Source organism: Pinus tabuliformis, chromosome 6 (genome assembly GCF_031772625.1).
Source record: "Pinus tabuliformis cultivar Carrire ecotype Pingquan chromosome 6, CPIR1, whole genome shotgun sequence".
Lineage (NCBI taxonomy): Eukaryota > Viridiplantae > Streptophyta > Pinopsida > Pinales > Pinaceae > Pinus > Pinus tabuliformis.
In genome coordinates, this window is record NC_142292.1 from 660,972,161 (window position 1) to 660,995,609 (window position 23,449).

The window sequence follows — 23,449 nt, forward strand, 5'->3', positions numbered from 1 at the left end:
ATGCCAAGAAATCGATGCTAACACATCCCCATAACTTTTTATGATGTCTTTGAATGCATCACATTCTAAAATGAAATGTTTTTTCAATTCCACTACACTAGACGTGCAAAATGGACACACCCGTTCTTCCCAAGCTTCTTTAGGCCATTTCCACCGTCTTGTTTCACACTGAAGCTGATGCGAGTTGGTTCTTAATTGAGCAATATCTTTGCCCTCCATGCAATGCTAGCTCCAATGTACTCTTTTTGTTGGAGATCACATGCAGGGTTGAATTCTTCAATGTAATACTTCCTCTTTCTACCCAACTCTTTTCCCCATACTCATTTACGAAAATTCTCCATAACAAAATTATTTAGCTCCTTGTTATTTGTGGGACAAACATTGAGGTAGATATTCCACTTTTGCATCCATGTGTAGTTTTGTCTCATCTATGTTTTCTTTCTTTCACTCATGCCTTCATTGAAGATAACATTAGGTCATCTACCTACTCCCATTTGCTCAATTATTTTTAGATATCCTATGAGCTACATCATATCAATTGCTTCGATGGGAGTTGCTTCACTCAACATTATCTCATAAGGTACCAAATTTTTTATTTTGAACTTGCTCATGATTAAGCTTTTTTGTATTTTCTCAATTTGTTTCCATTTTGAGACGGGGGTGTTACTAGTCCACAATTCACACACATATAATATCACTGGACAAACTAGGAGTCCAAAAAGCACTTTAATTGAACATTAGGCCATCTACCTACTCTCAGTTTGCTTCCAATGACGAGTAACAGGAAGTCTTAAGGGGGTAGACTAATCATCAAATTTTCCAGAGTTCGAACAAATCCAGAGAGAATTTAGCCACCAAACTAAGTCGAGATTAAAACATGAGCATAATGTCAGAGTTACGGGAGAGACACTGGGAGTTCAAGGCATTCCAAGATATTTGTCTATCAACACCATTACTCAACAAGGAGGACCAGTAAAATAGATTATTCTACATCTGAGTCCAAAGCAACACTAGTGAGAAAGTAAAGTAAAAAATTAGACAGGGAAAATTTGCAAGGAGAGTTTAGGAAAATCAAACCTCCCATATTTAATAGAGAGAATAAGAAAGGAGAGGAGGGTAAATTCTGGTTGCTGAAAATGATAAAATATCTTCAACTGTATAATTACTCTTCGAACATGGAAGCCATAGTTTCCATATATCATCTTAAGGGAAAGGCTAATCTCTAGTGGGAGAAACTCAAGGCAATTAAGCACTTGGACGAAAGGAAAATCACATGAAAAAAATTTAAAGAATATTTCCAAAGGAAGTACTTATCATAACATTACTACAAACAAAAAATGTAGGAATTTTATGATTTACAACTTGGACACATGACTATGGAAGAATATGGTTAGATTTTTTTTGAGTTATTGAGGTATGTGCACTTCATTAAAGATGAAAAAGTTAAAATACAAAGATAAATCAGTGAATTTTCATCCTTTTATATTAATAAGTAGGAATATGACAAACCTAAAGCCTTGGAGGAAATCACGAGGAAAGTAGAACAATTGTATGACCAGAACATATATAGATATGCTTTTCACAAAGCTTTGGGCAGTAAAAAGAAGAATTCTATGGAACAAAGAAAGAAGGGTTTCAAACCCTTGCCATTTAAGAATAATTTTCAGGTACACCAATAGATAACCCAAGCTTCTAACCAACCGAAAGGGGGTGATACTTCAAGCAGGAAGCTTCAACTTCCACCTATTACATTTTCGGATTGTAAAGGAGACCACAAGTTCATAGATTATCCTCATAAGGCAAAGAAGATGAGGATTGTGCATAGCATGCAAGAGACAACTACTATGCATGATGTGGACAGAGGCATGCCTATAATTTATGTAGATTTGGATAAATATCAAGTAGAACATCAAGCACATATGATATAAGTTGAAGGTAAGCTAAACATTTAGTCCAAATTGATTTTGGAGCAAAACATAGTTATATTAATGTGAATTTGGTTGAAAATTTCAATTTTAAGAAAGTTAAATATCCCAAACCTTGGTTAGTACAACTAATTATAGGCATGAAGAGAAAGGTTGCAAAATTAATTAGCAAAATGCTCAATTGAGATGAATGGGCTAAGAACAAAACCTAACTTGAATGTAATTTTTCTAGGTACACATGATTGTTTGATTGGCACGGATTGGCTGGAAAAGCACCATGTGATACTTGATTTCTACAGTAAATCTTTTAATTGTATTGATGATGAAGGACAACAAAAGCATGTCCAAGGAATTCCTGAGATGATATCCATCAGAGAGATATTAACCATGCAAATGAAAAATAATTTTAAGAAAGGCTACTAGATCCTTGCAACTCATTTGGAGGAATCAAATATGAACCAACAAATTAAGATGGAAAATTACCTAGTGCATCAATAATTTGCTAATGTATTTGTAGAAGTACTCGGATTACCTCCAATGAGGGAGATTGATTTTTGGAGAGTTTCTAGTATCTAAAGCACAATACATGACGAGTACTGCAAAATTTAAATAATTATAGATGTAGTTGGAAGAATTATTGAAGAAGGGATATATATGCCCTAGTGTATCACCATGGAGTACTCTGGTTATTTTTGTTAAAAAGAAAGACGATACATTGCGGTTGTGTATTAATTTCCAACAATTAAATAAAGTTATTATTAAAAATAAATATCCATTGTCGAGAATTGATGATCTTTTAGATCAGCTACATGGGACACAATTATTTTCTAAAATTATTTTAATATCAAGGTATGGCACCACCTGCGGATTAAAGAAGAAGGTATTAGTAAAAATACACTTCACACTAGTTACAAGCATTACTCGTTTTGGTACCTTCTAGATTATCTAATGCACCAAGATTTTTTATGTGTTTAATGAATGAAGTCTTCCAAGAATGTTTAGATAACTTTGTCATTTTTTTTTTTGATGAAATTTTAATATATTCTAAAAAAGAAGAGGAGCATCAACATCATTTGAAATTGGTTCTGCAAGTACTCAGGGAGCATCAACTATATGCTAATTTGAGTAAATGTTCTTTTTCCCAAAGACATATACATTATTTGGGTCATATTATTTCATAGGCTGGAATAGTAGTGGACTCGGAGAAAACTAATGTTATGAGAGAATGGCTAGCTTCGAAAAATGTTATGGAAGTTAGCTCTTTTATGGGCCTAGTGCTAATTTGTATACTGATCTATGTTGTTTCAATTACTTTAGCCCAATTCAATTAGTAATGTTTCAATAGCAATTAATACTTTTCATCAATCAATAGTAACTGAAGATAGAACAATAATGCAATGACAAATATGAGACAACGAACACATCAACAAGACACACCAGATTTGTTCAAAGACCAGGGAAAAACCCTTTTCAAATTATTCTTCTATTAGATTTTTATAAAATGTTCAGTAGAGAGTATAATCATCCCATACAAAAATATCCAGAAATATCAACCAAACAATATCAGAAATATGATCCAAACAACAATATTAATCAGAGTTAGCTTTCCCAATCTACAGTTAATTGCGGTCAACTATCAAACTGAAACCCTAAAACTCAGCCGCATGGAGGAAGAGTTATATGTGTCGTTTATATGCTCCAATTGCACATATGAGTGTGTGTGCCTATGGTTATGATCCAGGTGGATGTTGGTGGCCACCCACCTATCCCATTTGGACCCCCACAACTGTCCCTTTCATTTTTTCAGTTTCCGTAATTGTAGCACAATTTACTATTTTTAGCAATTTTTTGGGTCCTGAACTTCTGGAGCCATTTTGAGGCCCTAAACGACGTTTTTTTGGGAAATATGGGAGTAACGTGCTCCATGGATTGATTTTTCTCTTCCCAAAGTTTTAGTGCTTGAATATATCTTTCTAACGAGCTATTGTATGTGTCAAACGGAGATCGTATGCCAAAGTTACGACCCCGGGAAATTGATGTACCAATTTACCCAAACGGGGCCCACAATTTGGCGTTTCATCTTCTAGGGTTAGGTTTTGGGATGTTAAGGGTTTTTCATTGTTTATCAACAATAAATAAGCCTTCGAGCCTCATTGTAACACAGTTCAAAGGCATGTAGCCGCCACATCTCTTCTCAGAGATAAGCTACCATCGCCTCAGCTGGTTTATTTCCATTTCTGTTTGTAAGCATATTTCAGTATTTTACAGTAATGAAATGAAGTATTATTTCCTCTGAATCTCTGTGTTTATGGTTATCTCTGTGATTTGTTGCGTTCCTGTTTAAATCTGAATCATTGGTATTAGAGCAGTCTGATTTTTCTCTGTTTTTCTTTGCATGTCCCCAACAAGGTTGCGATATAAGGAGTTAGGACTTGAACTGGTCGAACCTTTGCAAGACCAGCCTCAAAAATCTCTACGGCCTCCCATGGCAGATGAAAAGAAAGACAAGGTGGCAGGAGATCCTCAAAATCTTGCTCGAAGAAGCCCTCGAGCGGCAAAGGAATGCGATGATGGATAACTTTGCGTAGATCCTTCAGCGGCTACCCAAAGGAAATGCATTGGCTTCCAACAGCTACTCTGGAAACGCCACATCGTTTAAGGTACAAGTTAATTTTGAAATCCCCATCTTTGAGGGTTAAATAGACACAGATGCCGTAGATAAATGGTTAAATCTACTAGATGGGTATTTTCTGTTCATGAATTTTTGAGTCGGGAAAAGATTCTTTTCGCTCTTCTCAAAGAAGCCCCCCACGTCAAGTACTGGTGGGAAACCTACTGCGAGCAGAAGAATGAAAGTACGGGATCACTATTTTCAATCGTACCCACTTGGGATTCATTCCAGGATGTCGTCAAGGAGCAGTACTACCCTGTCAAAAGCTATGAGGACATATACATCAAATGGACCACACTGCAGCCAGGAAGGGACCAAGATGTGCTGGAGTTCACAAACATTTTTCATACCCTTCGCACACAGTGGGGTATCAAGGACTCTGAGCTACATTTGGTACTCAAATACCACGGCTACCTACACAAATACATCCAGGAAGAGATGGAGTTCCCGAATATCTCCTCACTTGGCACGACGTACCGATACGTTGTCAAAATCGAGAAAAAGTTCAAACAGAAGAAGCGAGACTTTGGATCTACAAATCCGAATACCAAAGGACAATGCCAAGGCGGGGTTACCCAAGGCAACCTGTCTAAGCCGCAGGAAGAGAACAACACCATGAAGTTAAAGAAGGACACTAGAAAGTGGTGTGAGTTCCATAAGTGTCTCACTCACAACACAAGCGAGTGTCGGACCAAGCAGTCACTGGTGGCCGAGTTGAAGGCTTCTAAATCAGATGCATGTTCCAACCCTGAGTCAGAACCCGACAAGGGGAATGGAAAAGGGAAGCAAATCATTGATGCAAAGCCTAGCACCATTGTTGCCACCGCCAAGATCCAGAAGAATGAGCCTGAAGACCCAGAGGAGGGGGAGTGCATTTTCCACTCACAAATGTGGGTGAAGGGTTCACCGCTGCAATTCATTGTTGATAGTGGGAGCCAAAAGAACCTCATTTCAGCAGAGGTTGTGAAGCAGTTGGGCCTACCGACTACACCACACCTGTAGCCATACAGTATCTGGTGTCTTCATGAAGGATGAGATCTCAAAGTTCACTAGCAGTGCCGCCTTCCCTACAGCATCAAGCCCTTCACAGATGAGGTATTGTGTGATGTTACACCTCTGGATGTTTGTGATGTATTATTAGGCCAACCATACTTGTGGAGGCGACATGTTGTGTATGAGTCAAGGCCTCACGCTGTCATTATTTCTTTGAATAATTCATTATACAGGATACCGGAGGTAGCCCCACCTACTGCCACCTCTTTCATAACTGCCAAGAAAGGCAACAAGCTCATCTCCCAGACTAGGAAATTCATTTTTTGTCTAGTTCACTCCCAAAGTAAGGGGAAGATCATCGCCACATCCATAACCCTCGCGAAGGGTTCCTCCACGCAGTAGCAGCAACAGAGGGATATGGTCATGAAAGAACACAGGAACAACTTCTCCTCACCTACAAGGGTACCACACAAGCTTTATGTGGGCAACAAAGTCTGGTTGCATCTGCATAAAGAACGCCTTACAAGAGCCCATTAGAAGCTCCGAACACTCTGACATGGTCCTTACAGCATTACCAAGGCTATGGAAAACAATGCTTTGAAGCACAACATTCCTCCATTCCTTCGCTGGCACCGAGTGTTCAATGTGGACTGTCATCGACCATGATTCCCACCATTTCTAGACACATCAGAGATTGCAGAATAGCTCACCAAAGACCCAGCTCAGCAGAAGCTTCCTCATCTCAGGGAGGAACTCAATGCAATGGGGACCATTGCTTCCTAAGGGGGGAGGAATGATCGAGGTGCATGTTGGTGGCCACCCACCTATCCCACTTGCACCCCCACAACTGTCCCTTTCAGTTTTTCAGTTTCCGTAATTGTAACACAATTTACTATTTTTAGTAGTTTTTCGGGTCGTAAACTTCCGGAGCCATTTTGAGGCCCTAAATGACGTTTTTTGGGAAATATAGTTGTAAGATGTGTCCATGGACCAATGCTTCTCTTCCCAAAGTTGTAGTGCTCGGATAGATCTTTCTAACGAGCTATTGTACGCGTCAAATGGAGATTGTATGCCAAAGTTATGACCCCGGGAAATTGATGTACCAATTTACCCAAATGGGGCCCACAATTTGGCGTTTCATCTTCTAGGGTTAGGTTTTGGGATGTTAAGGGTTTTTCATTGTTTCTCAACAATAAATAGGCCTTCGAGTCTCATTGTAACACAGTTCAGAGGCATGTAGCCACCACATCTCTTCTAAGAGATAAGCTACCATCGCCCTAGATGGTTTATTTCCATTTTTGTTTGTAAGCATATTTCAGTATTTTACAGTAATGAAATGAAGTATTATTTCCACTGCATCTCTATGTTTATGGTTATCTCTGTAATTTTTTGTATTCCTATTTAAATCCAGATCAGGTTAATAAAAAATCCATGTGTCAACCCTGTGACTGGAAACCAAAAACACTAATCGCATGTGTGAGCTTTCGACCCTGCAATTTTGGACTTGTATGAACCAAAATTAAGACCTGTACAAACCAATCCAATGAAGAGAGAAGAAGAACAATATGGTTTATAGTGATTTCCAAATAATCTCAAGGTCACTTGTATTTATAGGCTTCCAAGGGTGTCCAATTTACTGTTAGGGCCAACTTGTCTTTTTTTGTGCACATGTGGGCTTCAATTCAAAAATACACTTTCCCTTTTGCAAATTAAGTGCTTCAAGGGTCAAAATTGGTCCTCTAAAAAAGAGGAATCTAATCCCATGATTGGAATTTGTCACTAAGCTACCAAGTTGACACACCCTCTTAGCTAGGGAGAAATTCCAACTGCATCACGTAATCATCATAGGAATCTTATAATCATATCATGTCCCAACTCTACTCAACTCTATTGGCTAAATCATTCTTGAATATATAGAAGAAGAATCATCAGGGAGCATTAGCTACCACCCTCTTAGGAAAATGAGGAAGGTCCTATGGGACACTCTCACCTCATGTCATCTCATAAGGGAACATACATCTTCGACCCTATATCAAGCAATAGGAAAGATACAATATCTCATCCATCCTATTTATTTCTGATCTTCCCAATAATGACCCTCAAGAGTCATGTGGTAGAACATATTGCATAATAATCAAGCTTGGGTGAGATACCCAACTTACCAAAGGTAAGGATCATACACCCCTAATCCCTCTCAACCCATTGGCCAGACGGGGAGCTACAATCCCAACAAGCACATCTTGTGGGTATGATGCAAATTGGGGTATACTCTGCTAGACCAAGGTAGGGGAGAAACATCTTCCACCCTATGGGTTATATATAGGCATTATACCCTATTTTCTAGATATCTCTCAACCCCAAGAGATCTACATCTCAACTCCTCAACCTAGGAGCTCAAATAGGGTGGAAGAGCTAGCTTATTGTCCTCTATCAACAATGCCCCTATCACAAGGGGTCACATCCATCATTTCAAGCTTCTATCTGAAGATCAAGAACTTCCCTTTCAACAAAGTCTTGGTGAGAATATCTGCACTTTGTTCATCCGTCGATATGTTGTGGAGTCTAACGGCTCCTCTATACACCATGTATCGACTGTAATGATACCATATCTTTATGTTCTTGGACTTGTCATGAAATAAAAGATTATATGCCAATCAAATCCCACTCTTGTTGTTGTAATATGTCACTGTAGTTTCTAGGACCTGCTCAAACAACTAGGATCTGCTCAAAAAACTCTCCAAAGAGATTTCTCAACCAAAATGATTGGCAGCTAGCCATGCTAGCAGAAATATACTCTACCTCTGCGGTACTCAATGCTACAAATTTCTATTCCTTGCTCATCCAAGATATCATGGAAAACCTAAGGCTAAAACAACATCCAAAAGTGCTTCTCCTTTCAACAACATTTCCTTCCCAGGTCGACATTGGTATATCCATGTAGTTGAACATCTTTGATAGAATATCTTAGACTAAGGGTGTTCGTCCCATGGAAATATCTCAAAATGTGTTTGGAAACAACCCAATGTGCATGGAGAGGCTCGATCATGAATTTACTGAACGTTTTCAGTGCATAGCATATGTTTGGATGAGTGTTCACTAAGAAGATCAAAGCCCCGGTCAACTATCTATACTCAGATGGATTCGCCAAATTGGGTCGTGCAACTTCTCCACATAGCTAGTTGAAATTAATTTCCATCGGTGTGGCTAAGGACTTGCATTCTATCATTCCAAATCTCTCCTAAATATTCACAACATATTTTCCTTGTGAAAGGAAGATCTCACTGGGCCTTTGCACACCTCAAGGCATAGAAATTACTATATGAGTCCAAGGTCCTTCATCTCGAATTCATAGGCTAGATCCCTCTTACACTTAATCATCAGGGGTTCACTACCTATCATAAATAGATCATCAACATATAAAACCAAAATCAATGACACATCTTGGACTACATTGAAGTATAAGTTGGGATCGATATTACTTCTTGTGAATCCAAGCTTCATTAGGTAACTATATATGTAGGCATACCATGCCTCGGGGCTTGCTTCAAACCATACAATGGCTTCTTCAACCTACAAACATGTTTTCTTTAGATCCTCTAATTCAAATATGAGTGGCTGTTCAACGTATACTTCTTCTTGTAACATGCCATGAAGGAATGTTTTCTTCATGTCAATCTAATGAAGGGTCCATACTTGACTTGTAGCAAGGGAAAATATCAAATGAATGGTAGTGTATCAAGCCACAAAATAAAATATATCATCGTAATCTTCTCCCTCTTTTTGGGAGAATCCTTAGGCCACGAAATTTGCCTTATATTTTTCAATGCTTCCATCAACTCTATGTTTGATATTTAATAGCCATTTTGAAGTCACAACAGATTTTCCCTTCATTCTCGACACTATATCCCACATGTCATTCTTCATATTTGATTCACATTCTTTGACCATAACATCCTTCCAAACTTTTTCTTTCACTACTTCTTCAAAGGTGTGGGGCTCAAATTGAATCATATTTCCCATAGTTACAAAATATTCTAGGTACCCACATGGATTCTTGCTCTCTCTAAAATACCTTCTTGCAGGAATATGTCTTTGGGCATCCTATAATGTATCACAAAGCCAAAGTGGCCTCTTCCTAGTAGGAGGATCACATGGAGGAGGATATAAGGGGTCCATAGTCTCAATGGGATCATCAACAATGTCACTCTCGGATGCAGGCATGTAAGGACCATCTAAAATATCCATATCATCGTTCTTCTTCTCGGTTGGAGTAGGTGGAGGAAGGTCCCTTGATTTCCCAAGGGAAACATCTTCATCGGATGTTACATCTTTTCTAATTTCAACCTTCCTTTGACCAAGACTATATATTATAAATTCTTTATAATCTTCACAATATCAAACAAGCATTATTTTTCTTCTTATGACTTTGAGCTTGTTCCTTTTGTCCTTTGACATGTGGAAATGTATGAGGAACCCAAATATACAAATATGACTAACATCAGGCTTGACACCTATTAATACTTCTTCAGGAGTCTTTTTGTGCAATGCTTGATGAGGTATCTTGTTTTGAACATATTTAACTGCATTATTTGCTTCCCCCAAAGGAACTTCGACAACTTTTGATCATGGAGCATGGCACATGCAACTTCTACAATAGACTTGTTCTTCCTTTTGGCTACTCCATTTTAATTGGGATTATAGGGCACACTTGTCTCTTTCATGATGCATTCCTTCTTGCAAAAATCTATTAATTCATTTGATAAGTACTCTCCACCATTGTTAGACCTGAAGATCTTAATTTTCTTTCTTGTTTGATTTTCGACCAAAACCTTAAAATTCTTGAATAAATCAAAGGCCTCATCCTTATGCTTTAAGTAATATATCCATGTATTCCCTGAGAAACCATTAATGAAGGTAATGTAATAGATATGGCCACCAAGAGAGTGTACAGGCATCAAACCACATATGTCAGAATGAATGAGTTGGAGGATGTCATTTGTCTTGTTCTCACTAGAGGGGAATGGTCCACTTGTCTTCTTTCCACTGACACATCTAAGACATACTCCATCATTTTGGGTTTGAACATCGATAATTCCAGAGACCAATTTCTTTAATTTGGTAGGGCTTCATAGTGTAGATGGGCCAATCTTTAGTGCCATAGCTCACTTTGATGATTAGTATCATGGACCAATGCTAGAAGAGGTCTTCCATTGACTCTATAGAGTCCTTCAAATCTAGATCCCAATGTGAATGCATCTCTCATAGGGGATTCCACTAGCCAAGTAAGTACTTTTCCCTTGATGAAGGAAACCTTCATCCCTTTGTCTTACAAAGCATATTTAGATACAAAAATATTCTTCGACCTTGACACATACATCGCATCATGAAGCAAAACAAATTCCCTAGAGTCCAAATGAAATTTAACACACTCAAAACCATTCACGGGACGAGTGGAGTTGTCTTCAAACTTGACTCCCTCTTTGCCAAATTAGAGAAAACTTCCTTATACCTGGAGAAATGATGAGAGGCCCCACTATCAACCAACCAACTATCCCAAGTATTCAAAGGATAGGAACTAGACTAGAGAGTGCGGAAATAAGAATATATTGACAATGATTTGCAACATTACTTTCATACCTAGTGTTTCTTGAATTATTTTGAGGACAATGGTCTTCTTGATGATCACTTGGAGAATCTCTTCATCTTCTTTCATCTCTTCCATTATGATCATTCCTTCAATCATCTCTTCTTATTTGATTATTAAACTTGTTGTTGTTGCTTCTAGTGTTGTAGCATGGACCATTGTTCTTCTTAGGGAAATATCGAGCATAATGACCTTTCTTGTGATAATTGTAACATTCTTTGTGTGATGCTTCTCTTTCATTCCTTCTTTTTGAATTTCGAGGAGGAGGCTTCATTAAATTTTATGGACCTTCTCTTCCCTTATTTTTATTATTTTCATTGATGAATGCTTCAGGCTCTCCTTCTTCATGCTTTTGTATCCTACCTCTAGAAACCATTCTTGATTATTCTTGAGTGAGTTTTCCAATGATCTCATCAAATGATGGGAAACCATTGTTATTGCTTATGAAGTTTTCCCAAATTGGAAGGAAGCCTCTAAGGGTCTCAATCACAATTCCTTGTCATGCATGGTTTCCGCAACTCTCTACAATTGATTTCTAAGATGACATATCCTCATAATGTAGGATTGCACAAACTCTCATTTATTCATCTTCATATATTTGAGTTGATATTTCAAGGAGATGATTTCATTCAATTTGTTGACTTCATACATGCCATCTAGCTTATTATACATATCCATAGACTTCTTCAAATGTCCAACATATTCAAGTAAATGATCTTGTAAACAATCAACTATAATTTTCTTTTCTTTTAACTTATATTTTTTGTACTTTTTCTTGGCAACAACGTCTCTGGAGGCTTAGGTACTTGTCCTTGTATGTATTCCCAAACATCACTATCTTCAGCTATGATTTCCAACCTGATCTTCCAAGCAGAAAAGTTAGATGAGTCACATAGCTTTTCATTTTCCTCAAATAAAGAGGAAAACCTCCTGACTTGATTAGATAGGCTCCTTCAAATTTTCCAAAGATGATTGCTTCAACTCTTATCTCCTTTGGGATTTTCCTTCACCTTGGCTCTAATACCATGTTAATTTTTATACGGATCTATGTTGTTTCAATTACTTTAGCCCAATTCAATTGTTCTATTAACAATATTTCAATAGCAATTAATACTTTTCATCAATCAATAGTAATTGAATATACAAAAGTAATGCAATGAAAAATAAGATACAATCAACACATTAACAAGAGACACCTGATTTGGTCAAAGACTAGGGAAAAACCCCACAAGGGGGAAAACCCTTTTGAAATTCTTCTTCTATTAGATTGTCATAAAATTTTTAATAGAGAGTACAATGATCCCATACAAAAATATCCAACAATATCAACCAAACAATATCAGAAATATGATCTCAGTAACAATACTGATCAGAGTTAGCTTTCCCAATCTAAGGTCAACTACAGTCAGTTGTCAAATTAAAACCCTAGATCTCGACCACATGGAGGAAGATTCATGCATGCAATTGAGATGCTCCAACCACACGGATGAGCCTGCATTCCTGTGGTTATAACAAGAAAACACTTATTTCAACCTTGCGGCTAGAAACCAAAAACCCTAATCACATGTGTGAGCTTCGAACCTTGTAATTTTGGACTTGTACGAACCAAACTTCATACCTGTATGAAACAATCCAATGAAGAGAGAAGAAGATGAAGATACTTGATGATGATTTCCAAATGAGATTGAGGTCACTTTTATTTATAGGCTTCCAAGGGTTTCTGATTTCCTGTTAGGGTTGACCTGCATTTTTTTGTGCACGCCTTGGATTCAATTCAAAAATACACTTTCCCTTGTCGAAATTAAGTGCTTCAAGAGTCAAAATTGGTCCCCTCAAAAAGAGGAATCTAGTACCATGATTGGAATTTTTCACCGAGTTTCCGAGTTAACACCTACATGAGTATTATAGGAGATTCATCGAAGGGTTCTCCAGAATAATATATCGAATTACTCCTTTGTAGAAAAAAAAGGTGTAAAATTTGAGTGGACACCTGTGTGTGAAGCATATTTTCAGCATTTGAAAGCTTTATTGATGAGAGCTCTAGGATTGAAAATTATGAATCCAAATGCAAATTTTCTGGTGTGCACAGATGAATACAAAGAAGGATTGGGTGGACTGCTCATGTAAAATGGGAAAGTAATTTTCTACAAGTCCACAAAATTAAAAGAGCATGAGAAGAATTATGATGCCCACAATATGGAGCTTTTAGTTATTATTCGCACACTTAAAATGTGGAGGAAATATCTCATGGGTAGGAGATTTTAATTGCAGACCAATCATTATGGGTTGCGACATTTATTTGAACAGACGAATTTAAATGCCAGGCAAATCAGGTGGCTGGAACTGCTGGAAAAATGCAATTCAAAAATTAAATATATTAAAGGAAAAGAGAATCGAGTGGTTGATGCACTCAGCCTGAGAGTGCATGTTATGCATGCCACAACAATTACCAGTTATGAAATAGATTTAATGGGAATAATGCTACATGCTGGTAATTTAGACCAGCAAGATATGCAAATTAAAAATAATTTTCAGCAAGGATTATGAAATGGGTCCGCGGAATATGCTTTTATATAAAAATAAATTTATTTGCTGAATGTAACAACATTAAAAGAAATAATTTTACAATTAATGTATAGGGTGCTATATATTGATCACCATGGGATACCATAAAACTTTGACAACAGTCAAGAAGCAATTTTATTATCCATGATTAAAAAGGGAATTGGCTAATTATATAGCCATGTGTATGGAATGCCAATGGGTGAAAGCCACGCATAAACACCTAGCTGGTTTGGTCCAGCCAATTCCCATTCCTGAGTGGAAATGGGAGATGGTATCAATTGATTTTATTACTAGTTTTCCAAGAGCCGTGAAAAGGCATGATTCTGTAATGGTGGTTTTGCACAAACTTACAAAGTATATTCATTTTATTCTGGTAAAATCAATGTGTAAAGCAACAAATATTGCATATATTTATATGTGGGAAATTTCTAGGCTTCACTGGTTGTCTAAGGCAATAATTTCAGATAGAGATCCAAAATTTACACCTAATTTGTGGATCTGATTATTTAAAGCGTTTGGTACTAATTTAAATTTCAATACAACATATCATCCTGAGTTAGAAGGAAAAAATAAGTGAGTGAATCAAATAACTGAAGATATGTTACGAATGTATGTGATGGATAAACCATCCAATTGGGAGGACTACCTCCATTTGGTGGAATCTGCATAGAATAACGAGTACTAGGCATCATAAAAATGAGTCTGTTTGACACTTTGTAGAGTGGAAAATGTAATACTCATGTGAGTTGGAGTAACCTAGTGGATAGAATTATGGTGGGTCCTTAATTACTCAAACACATAGAAGAGTAGATGGTTAAAATCAAATTGAATTTGAAGGCTACCAAGGATAGACAAAAAATTATACAGGCAGGAACATGACTAACAGGGAATTCAAAATCAGGGAGCATGTTTCTCGAAAGTAAAAGAAAAGAAGAGCTTGTTGAAATTGGGAAGTTGTGTCAATTTGGAAGCTATATATTGTGGGACATTTGATATCCTGAAGAGGAATGGCCCCATTCCATATAGGCTTGCATTTCTGCATCTCTTCATATTCATGATGTTTTTCATGTTTCACTACTTAAGAAATATGTCCCTGGCACTAATAATGTTATTGATCGGAAAATGATTCAGATAAAACCCGAGGGAGACTTCCAGGTTCAGTCAGTGCAGATCTTGCACAACAAGGTCAAGGTGCTCTAGAATCGATCCATAGGCATGGTAAAGGTACAATGGGTTGTGCTCAGTCTTGAGGATGTGGCCTAGGAACAAGAAGAAGTCATGAGGGCAGAATACCCTCACCTCTTTTATTGATATATTGTATATGTTTGTAGATTTGTATATACAATGCGCTGAGGACAATGCATAAAATAAGGGGGGGAGGAATGTTATATCCCTACTTGTTTTGACAATGTAAATATATGTATTTTTGGCATTAGGTTGTTGAGATGGATATTTTATTATGTGGCCTACGTGCCCATGTAGTTATTTTTAGTCATGTTTTGGGGTCATCGTGCTTGACATGGTAAATTTGTACATATCATGATATTAATCAAATAAATTTGGTTGCAGAGCCTACTCCATGAAAATATTATGGAGGATGAAACTCCATGGAAAAAGGCAATGGTTGGGTATTTTTTATGAAAAGTGCACTTGGGGCCCATGTTGGTTCTAGAGGGTGCCACATGGCAAGTTGGGGCCATGCATATATAAATACGTGTGGTTTTTCTTTGATATCATTCCACTAGTTAATCATTCAGTTGGTTACTGATTAGTCATTGAGACCTGGGTTGAACTCTAATATTGATTGTGTGTTTATTCAGTTAACCGTACCATGAGAATCCATCTTGTTTGTGATGTGAATCCCGCTGATGGATTTGAGGAGCTTGGTGCTCCGAGGGTTTGATGACCCGGTTTATGGTTGGGTTGGCATGGAGTTCTGGTTGGGTAACTTGGTTCGAAGATAGCTAGTGAGTCCTAGTGGGGCTCTAGCACCAACTGTGGAGTTATGTCAGTTTGGTCATTGGTACTTGGACGCCTAAACAACAAAAAGCTCCTGAAAATGTGGGATGAGACCGTTTTGTATGACTTTAAGTTTCCCTAGATGGTGGGCACCATCGAGAGACTCAGGCTATACCACCTAGGTGGTGGTTATGGGGACATGAGACTAAGGTTGTTGGGATGGATGCCTCAACCATGGTTTGATTTTGGTTTCACGATTGTTGCCTATGAATTTTTGTCCCATCTTGGGGGTGAACGGTGGTTGAGCTTATGAACCACCAAGTCTATGGTTGGGAGGAACGTGTAGATCTCGCAACTAGCCAATTTTAATTACCATATAATTTTGTAAACTCTTAAGAATGGCTATATATTTATGTGCTATGTTTATTTACTATTTTTAATATTAAACCCTAGTTTATGGGTTCAAGGTCAATGACTTCTAATGTAAACATATTTATTCTACTTATTATAGCTTTACAATTTGTATGTGAAATAAATTTCATTCGATCATGTAATGTTTCATTCATATTTACTATATCAGATAGGCTTAGGATAAAAATTACACTTAAACCAAATGTGTACACTTCAAAGATTTAATTTAATTTCAATTACGTAGTGTTAGATATAAGTGGGGTTGCCTAGCTGGGGACTAGGGACACACATAATATAACCCAATTATTCCACACTTGAACCCCAAAGGCACACTTGGAAGGCTTGAATATAGTTGTTTCTCCTCAAATAGTTTTAGGACCTTGTGAACATGTTGTGCATACTCTTCCTAATATTTGTGGCATATTATTATGCTATCAAAAATTACTAACAAAATTTTTCGAAGGAGGGGTTCAAAAATGAAACTCATCAACCTTTGAAATGTTGAAGGTGCGTTAGTATGCCCAAATGGAATCAAAAAAAAATCATGATGAACTTCATGTATTCTAAAGGTTTTTTTGGAAATTTATTCTTACCTCATTTTTATTTGCTGATATCCTAAACAAAGATCCAGCTTAGTAAAGAAAATTGCTTTTAAAATTCGTCTTATAATTCATCAATGGTAGGAATAGGAAAATTTATCTATGATGGTCATTTTTTCAACTCTCTATAATCTAGACACATATGCCATGGACCATATTTTTTTATAACTATTACCATTAGTAGACAAAAAACACTTTGGCTAGGTTGAATGATGCCTTCCTCTAATGGTTATTGAATCAAACATTCAATCTTGCAATTTTGAGTATATGGATACTTGTAAGGCCTAATGTTAGGTGGTACACTTCTATGTTGCAAATGAATAGCATGGTCATGATCTTGAGCAAGTGGAAGACCCTTAGGCATCTCTTCAAATACCTTGGAATGATTGTTTATACTTTTTGGAGATCCAATAGTGCAAAGGATATAGATGTTTGAAGATGTACTAAGCACAATTGTCAAGTTACACCATGGTGTCCCTTTCTAAGTAATTTTATCATGATTTTGGAGCTGATCACTTTAATGTGTTTCCCTTGGATACTTCTAAGCTAAATTTCCTTTCCTTCTGAGGAAAATCTCATCAAAAGATCCAAAAAATTAATGGCCACTTTTTCCAATGATTATAACCATTGGACCTGTAATGCAACATAATCACCACCCATTTGGATTGAAATCATGGAAATATCTAATAAATAATTCCCCATATTCAACTTAATACTATGGCACTTCCATAAAAAAATTATGTTACCTTGGTCTATAATCATTACTTGTAATTTTGGTGTTGGAAATACAAAGCGATTGAGAAATTTTTCTTATTTTCAATTGATGAAGTTATGGGTATTGCCTGAATCAATCAACATTGTTCTTCTGTGTCTTTTTTACATATGCTTATACCTTCAGGGTTTGTGGAGTATTGATGCCATCCAATGTATGACAAGATATTGTTGTAGTAGTCTCTTCTAGTTCTAGATTTTGTGATAGTTCTAGTTCTTGATATTTGTCCTCTACACAATCTCTGTAATGATAACTTCTTCTTACCACATTTATACACATTACTATACTTAATTCCATAATTGAAACATAGTCCCTTCAATTTTCTTTCATCTATTTGTTGAGGTGACAACCTTATGGTTGGGTGAGTTTAGGAGAGGGTGAATGATGTTCTCTATAGTTGTTGGCGACCAATTTTCTAGTAGCCATATTTTTACTTTCAATTTTCCTTTCTAGACTAAAATCATGCTCTAGGGATTTAGGTTCAAAGAGGCATACCTCATGTTGGATTATTTCCTTTAAAGTTACCATAAAGAGGTTTAATAATTAACCCTCAAATGTTATTTATCTTGAGTTTCAACTTTTGGAATTTTTAAATATGCTTTGTAATTGGGCCTATTTGCTAAAGATTAACCAATTGTCTAAAGAATGTATTTTTCTTAATATCTCGTTATGTGTGATCAATTCCTCCATAAAAATGGACTAATATACAATATAATAGTTTTTACTTTCACAAATCCATTGATACTATACAAATTGAACTTGTTCTAAATATGATGATGCAATACTTACCTTTACAATAAGGTTTACACTTGGTGTAGATAAAAGTATTACTCCATTTGGAATATCCATGTTATATGATCTTTACCATCAAACATCCTCATATCGATCTTCAAAATGAAGTAGTTTATTGGTACCAAGTTGAACATTTGATGTTTTTGATCATGGAGTGATGAATGATTATGATTCTATAATTCAATTTTTTTTTCTCTCCAATTGTGATAAAATACTCACGATATGTGATTGATTCCCAACACCATTGTTATCATTTTTTTTGTGATTTCCTTGGATTTCCATATCCTCTTTAGAAACATATTTGAGATATTTTTCCATGGAATTCATGGATTTTTGTATTTATTCCTTATTTTCATCCATATTTGTTTCATCTTATTTTCCATTTCATTCATATTCAACACAGTGGGAACAATATTGTAACTTAGTTATCAAACTAGTAATGAGGATAACCATCACTCGCTGTTATCTATGAATGCATGTTGAATCATCACCATTGGTCAAGGAAAATCATGCCACCTGGAATTATCCGTTGGTGGTCCGTAAGGGGGCAAGCTTTCATTCCTTCCAAATGTCTCTGGGTATTGGGTAGTTAAACTATTTCCTTATGTTTAAGAAAGATGAGCTCTTAGCCAAGTAGAAGCATTTTTTAGGGCATACTCCAGTCCAAATGCATTTAATTCACCTTATTTTCCATTTCCTTTTTAAGGAATTCCTAAGAACATGACAAATCCACTTGTTTCAACATAGTACAATCCATTTGATCAACTTGGTCCTCTAATTGGGAGAACCTTCATTTTGATTCTTCACTTTCTTTGAATGCCATGTTTGATATTCTATGAGGATTATTATTTATTGTAGAACCATTTTTCATATGAGAAAATAATAATAATACTACTCTTTATCATATTTTTCAGTCACCCAAAAATGGACATTCCAATCAAAAGTTATGTACCTTTAAAACCTTTATTTGGAAAATATGTGTGTGGGTGTGTGTGTGTGTGTGTGTGTGAGAGAGAGAGAGAGAGAGAGAGAGAGAGAGAGAGAGAGAGAGAGAGAAATTTTAAACCTTCTATATCTAAAATTTCAGCTTTATCTTCATATGATTTCTTAAACTCCTAAAAATTTCACAGTCTAAAACTTCACTATGAATGTTATAGTAAAAATTTCAATATTATTTTTTTAAGACTAATTCTAGGATATTCAAAAACACTAAATTCCAGAATATCTATCTCATAAAATACAATCAGTAAAAATATGAGAAACTTTCCATATGTAATTCACTGTCTCCTAAGTGTTATGAAAATTTTAGAGTATGAAATTTCACCAAAAAATGTATATAGTGAAAATTCCAAGATTTCTCTTTTAAAACTAATTTTAGGATTACTCACAAACACTATCTTACATAGATTATATATGAAATTATAATGGAAAAATATTTGAATTTTTGGATAACACATACTATGATATTTCTCTTTAGTCTCCACAAAATTTTACTATCTGAAAATTCCCAGAAAAAAAAAAAAAGTTATAGTAAAAAAAAAGATGACTCATTCGAGACTAATTTAAGGGTTAGTCACAAACCTTAACTTCATAGGATATATCTCCAAATCATAATGAATACAAATTTTTATTTTTTTTACCACATATAATTTTCTATTTCTCCTCAATATCCTAAAAATATTGTTGTTTGAAGATTTCCAAATACAGATTATAAAAAAAATTCCATGGTGCCTTGATTGATTGAGAAAAACCATCGGATCATAGACTCTGATACCAAATGTAATGATACAAGTGCCTTAAAAATGATAAAAGGTTCATGAATACAATGTACATAGAGGGAGAAACCCCCTTTTCCAATAAATCCAATACAAAAGGTAAGATGAGATGATCTTAAAGTCTAGGTCTCCTTGGTATATGTATGTATGTATGTATGTATGTATGTATATATATATATATATATATATATATATATATATGGTATAATTATAATGAAACGATATAATGAAAAATTTTGGCCAACATAATAATATAACAATAGAAATGTAATAACTCAATATATATGGATCAATAAGCTATTTATGTGCTTGACTAAGTGTGATAGAGTTTTATTGTCCCCAAATGACATTTAGGGATTTATAAATGTCTATAATTTAGCTAAGTACATGAAAGTATATGGATAGTCTTTGATAGTTAGAAAATTTCCAAGTGTGTGCATGGTCCCCATGGTTTATATTGTTCATGAATTTATTATGTCTAAGAATTAGATATAATAGTGTAAACAAATATGCTTCTTCCTTCATTTCACCATGGACATTTCTATACCAACACAACAAAATGTTTGGTTTCAATTCTAGCTTGAGTCTGAATAAATCAAGGTAGAAACTTTGCCCAAGACAAAAGATTATGAAGATGCACAAATATGTACTTGTGTGCATATTTTGTTAGCCACTTTCCAAAAGAATATATCCTACTCTAACTTTAAGATTCACTTGTCTAGCATGGATTTACTGCACATGATACAAATACAACACTCACCATAGTGGAATGCACTGCTTATTATTATTATTATTATTATTTTCTATGTGTTTCACAAACCCTGACGATCAGTGACAAGTACATCCATGGAATATTTGTACAAGAAAGATCCACCTGAAGGGATCACTTCATATTCAAGCACTAAACCTGACCTTGATCATGTCGACCGAATTGAACCCATGAGCTCTTAATACCAAAGATGATTTAACGACGGGGACTTGACCAATTGAGCTAGCCCTTGGGGATCTAGTGGAATATATTGATATGATAAAGCATGATGATATTGAAAATTATTATATCCATTTGGCCTATGAAAATTATGAAGATATTTTTAATCTAGAAAACTGAATGGAAGATCAAAGTAGGAAGCATGTTGGGCCACATGCCCATTCATTATTATTCTCTTTGTAATTTGAAGACAAATCTAATTTTTGAGTGGTCCCCTTATGGCATATCATGGATGAGATAACAAGTTCTTGTCCCCACTTTCCGACTCAAATTTGTTGAGAGTCTTGCATACCTTGTCATAAAAGTGTGGCCTACAAGACAATTTTATCATGATTCTTGAAGAGGTAGATGTTGATTTCCCATGACCAATTATCTATTCTGATTATTTTTTTTCCTCAATCGTTCATTTGAGCAATTCAAAACTAAGGACAATTATTGAAATTTTGGTCTTGGGAGAGTTTAAAGTTGAGAGTTAATAACATCCCTTTGATGCCATGCCTTTGGTATTCATAAAGTCTAAATTATCTTAATAGGAAGTCTTATGATCTTCCCCTTCTATTTTAATCTCTATTTATTTATTTATGAGTCAACTTAATCATGTAGTTAATATTTTGTTTCACTTAGTTATTAGATTAGAAAAAAACAAATATATTACCAAAAGTGAATGGTCTCAACAAGAGATTTTTCTACTAGTAGAACCATCAATATAGCTCTACCTGATATGCATATCCCTATAATCTCTTCATCATATGAATACACCAATCTACTTTTGAAAACTTATATGTCAAGTTCTGTCACGATTCTTTAATTTTTTACTTCTTTGACCCAAAAAAAATTATAGTCAAAGTAGTCAAGAAGTGATTTTATATTAAGTATTTAAGGAGTTATAGAATCTAATGTACAAAGGAAATCCAAACTCAAGGATTCTTATGAAGGAAATAATTTTCATGTGTTATATTTTTTAGTCACGGTAAAACTATTGTGCACATAATATTTCTATGAATTACCTTGAAGTCTTTTTCTTACCTGGTTGTGAATTAAATATGAGTATATAATCATTTTATTGTTATTTTATTTATTATTTCTACTAGGTAGCTCTATTTCTTTAATTAATCTTGTCTACAAATTATGTTGACCTTGAAAAGCTTATCTACAACAACATATAAATTTTGAAGAGGATGATAACTAGTTAGTATAGGAAGTCTACCCAAAATTCCCAATTTAAACTACTTGCTGGCTTAAGTGCCAAAAAATCCCCAAGCTAATCTCAGAACTACCCCTTGTATTGATAATATATTATGCGATAAATATTTTTTAGTATTTACCCAACATTCCCATGCATTCAAGGTTTTTCCAATCTCTTATCGAGTTTTGCAGTCAAGGTAAATTATCGTACATGCATCAGAAAGGGAATTCATAATGATATTAAGGGGATTTATAGGAAAATTTGGAATATGAGGTCCATGGTTTGAAAACCATTTTAAATAACCAATATCTCCTAGTGTTAAATGTGTTGGAGGAGCAACATATGATATAATTTCTAGATGTTGTTTTTTATTGCTACTTTCAACATCACACATGACTATATTCATATTTCTCTCTTTTTTAATATGCTTCATATATAGAGAAACTAATTTCTCTTCTACCTCTTTCATTTCATTTATTATTCTATTCAATCTTTAATTTATCCTTGTAACAATACTATAACCTTTTGTTCGTTGGAAGAACTAAAAGGAATTGACTCCAATCTATCCAAAAATGAGGATTTATACTCCAAGATATTCCCCTTACCTTTTTCTTTAGAATAGTTAGGTTTATTAGTCATTAAGGTTTTTGTTGGATCATAGATATAAGACTTAAAAACTAACCCGGGAAAATTTTCAAGAGAATTATCTACAACGGAAAAAATATGTTCCATTATTTTTTAAAACCAAACAATCTTTGACATAATCTTCCTATTTATCTTAATGTTCAAATAGTGATGTCAATTCATCTAAGGTTTGTTGTAATGATATCATTTTAACATATTGATATCAAATTAATCTTACTAATCTCGTTCTCCCTTTCTATTACACATTTGAGGAATTATTTCAATGGACTGGCACTCAATCTCCTGGTTTAGAGCTAACAATTCTCTAACCCAATGAATCCACCCCCTCTTTTTTAATTAAGGTGGAAACCTCAAATTTCAACAAAAATTTGAATGCAAAAACCTCAAACTTGTATCCCTTTAGCACTTGGGCTTAACTCAAATCCTTCATGTGACCGTGGTTAGAACCAAGGGCCTAAATCATAAGGAACTAAGGTCTGGCACCCATACAGGGAGGTCATTTTCCATTATAAACAAAATTCTTG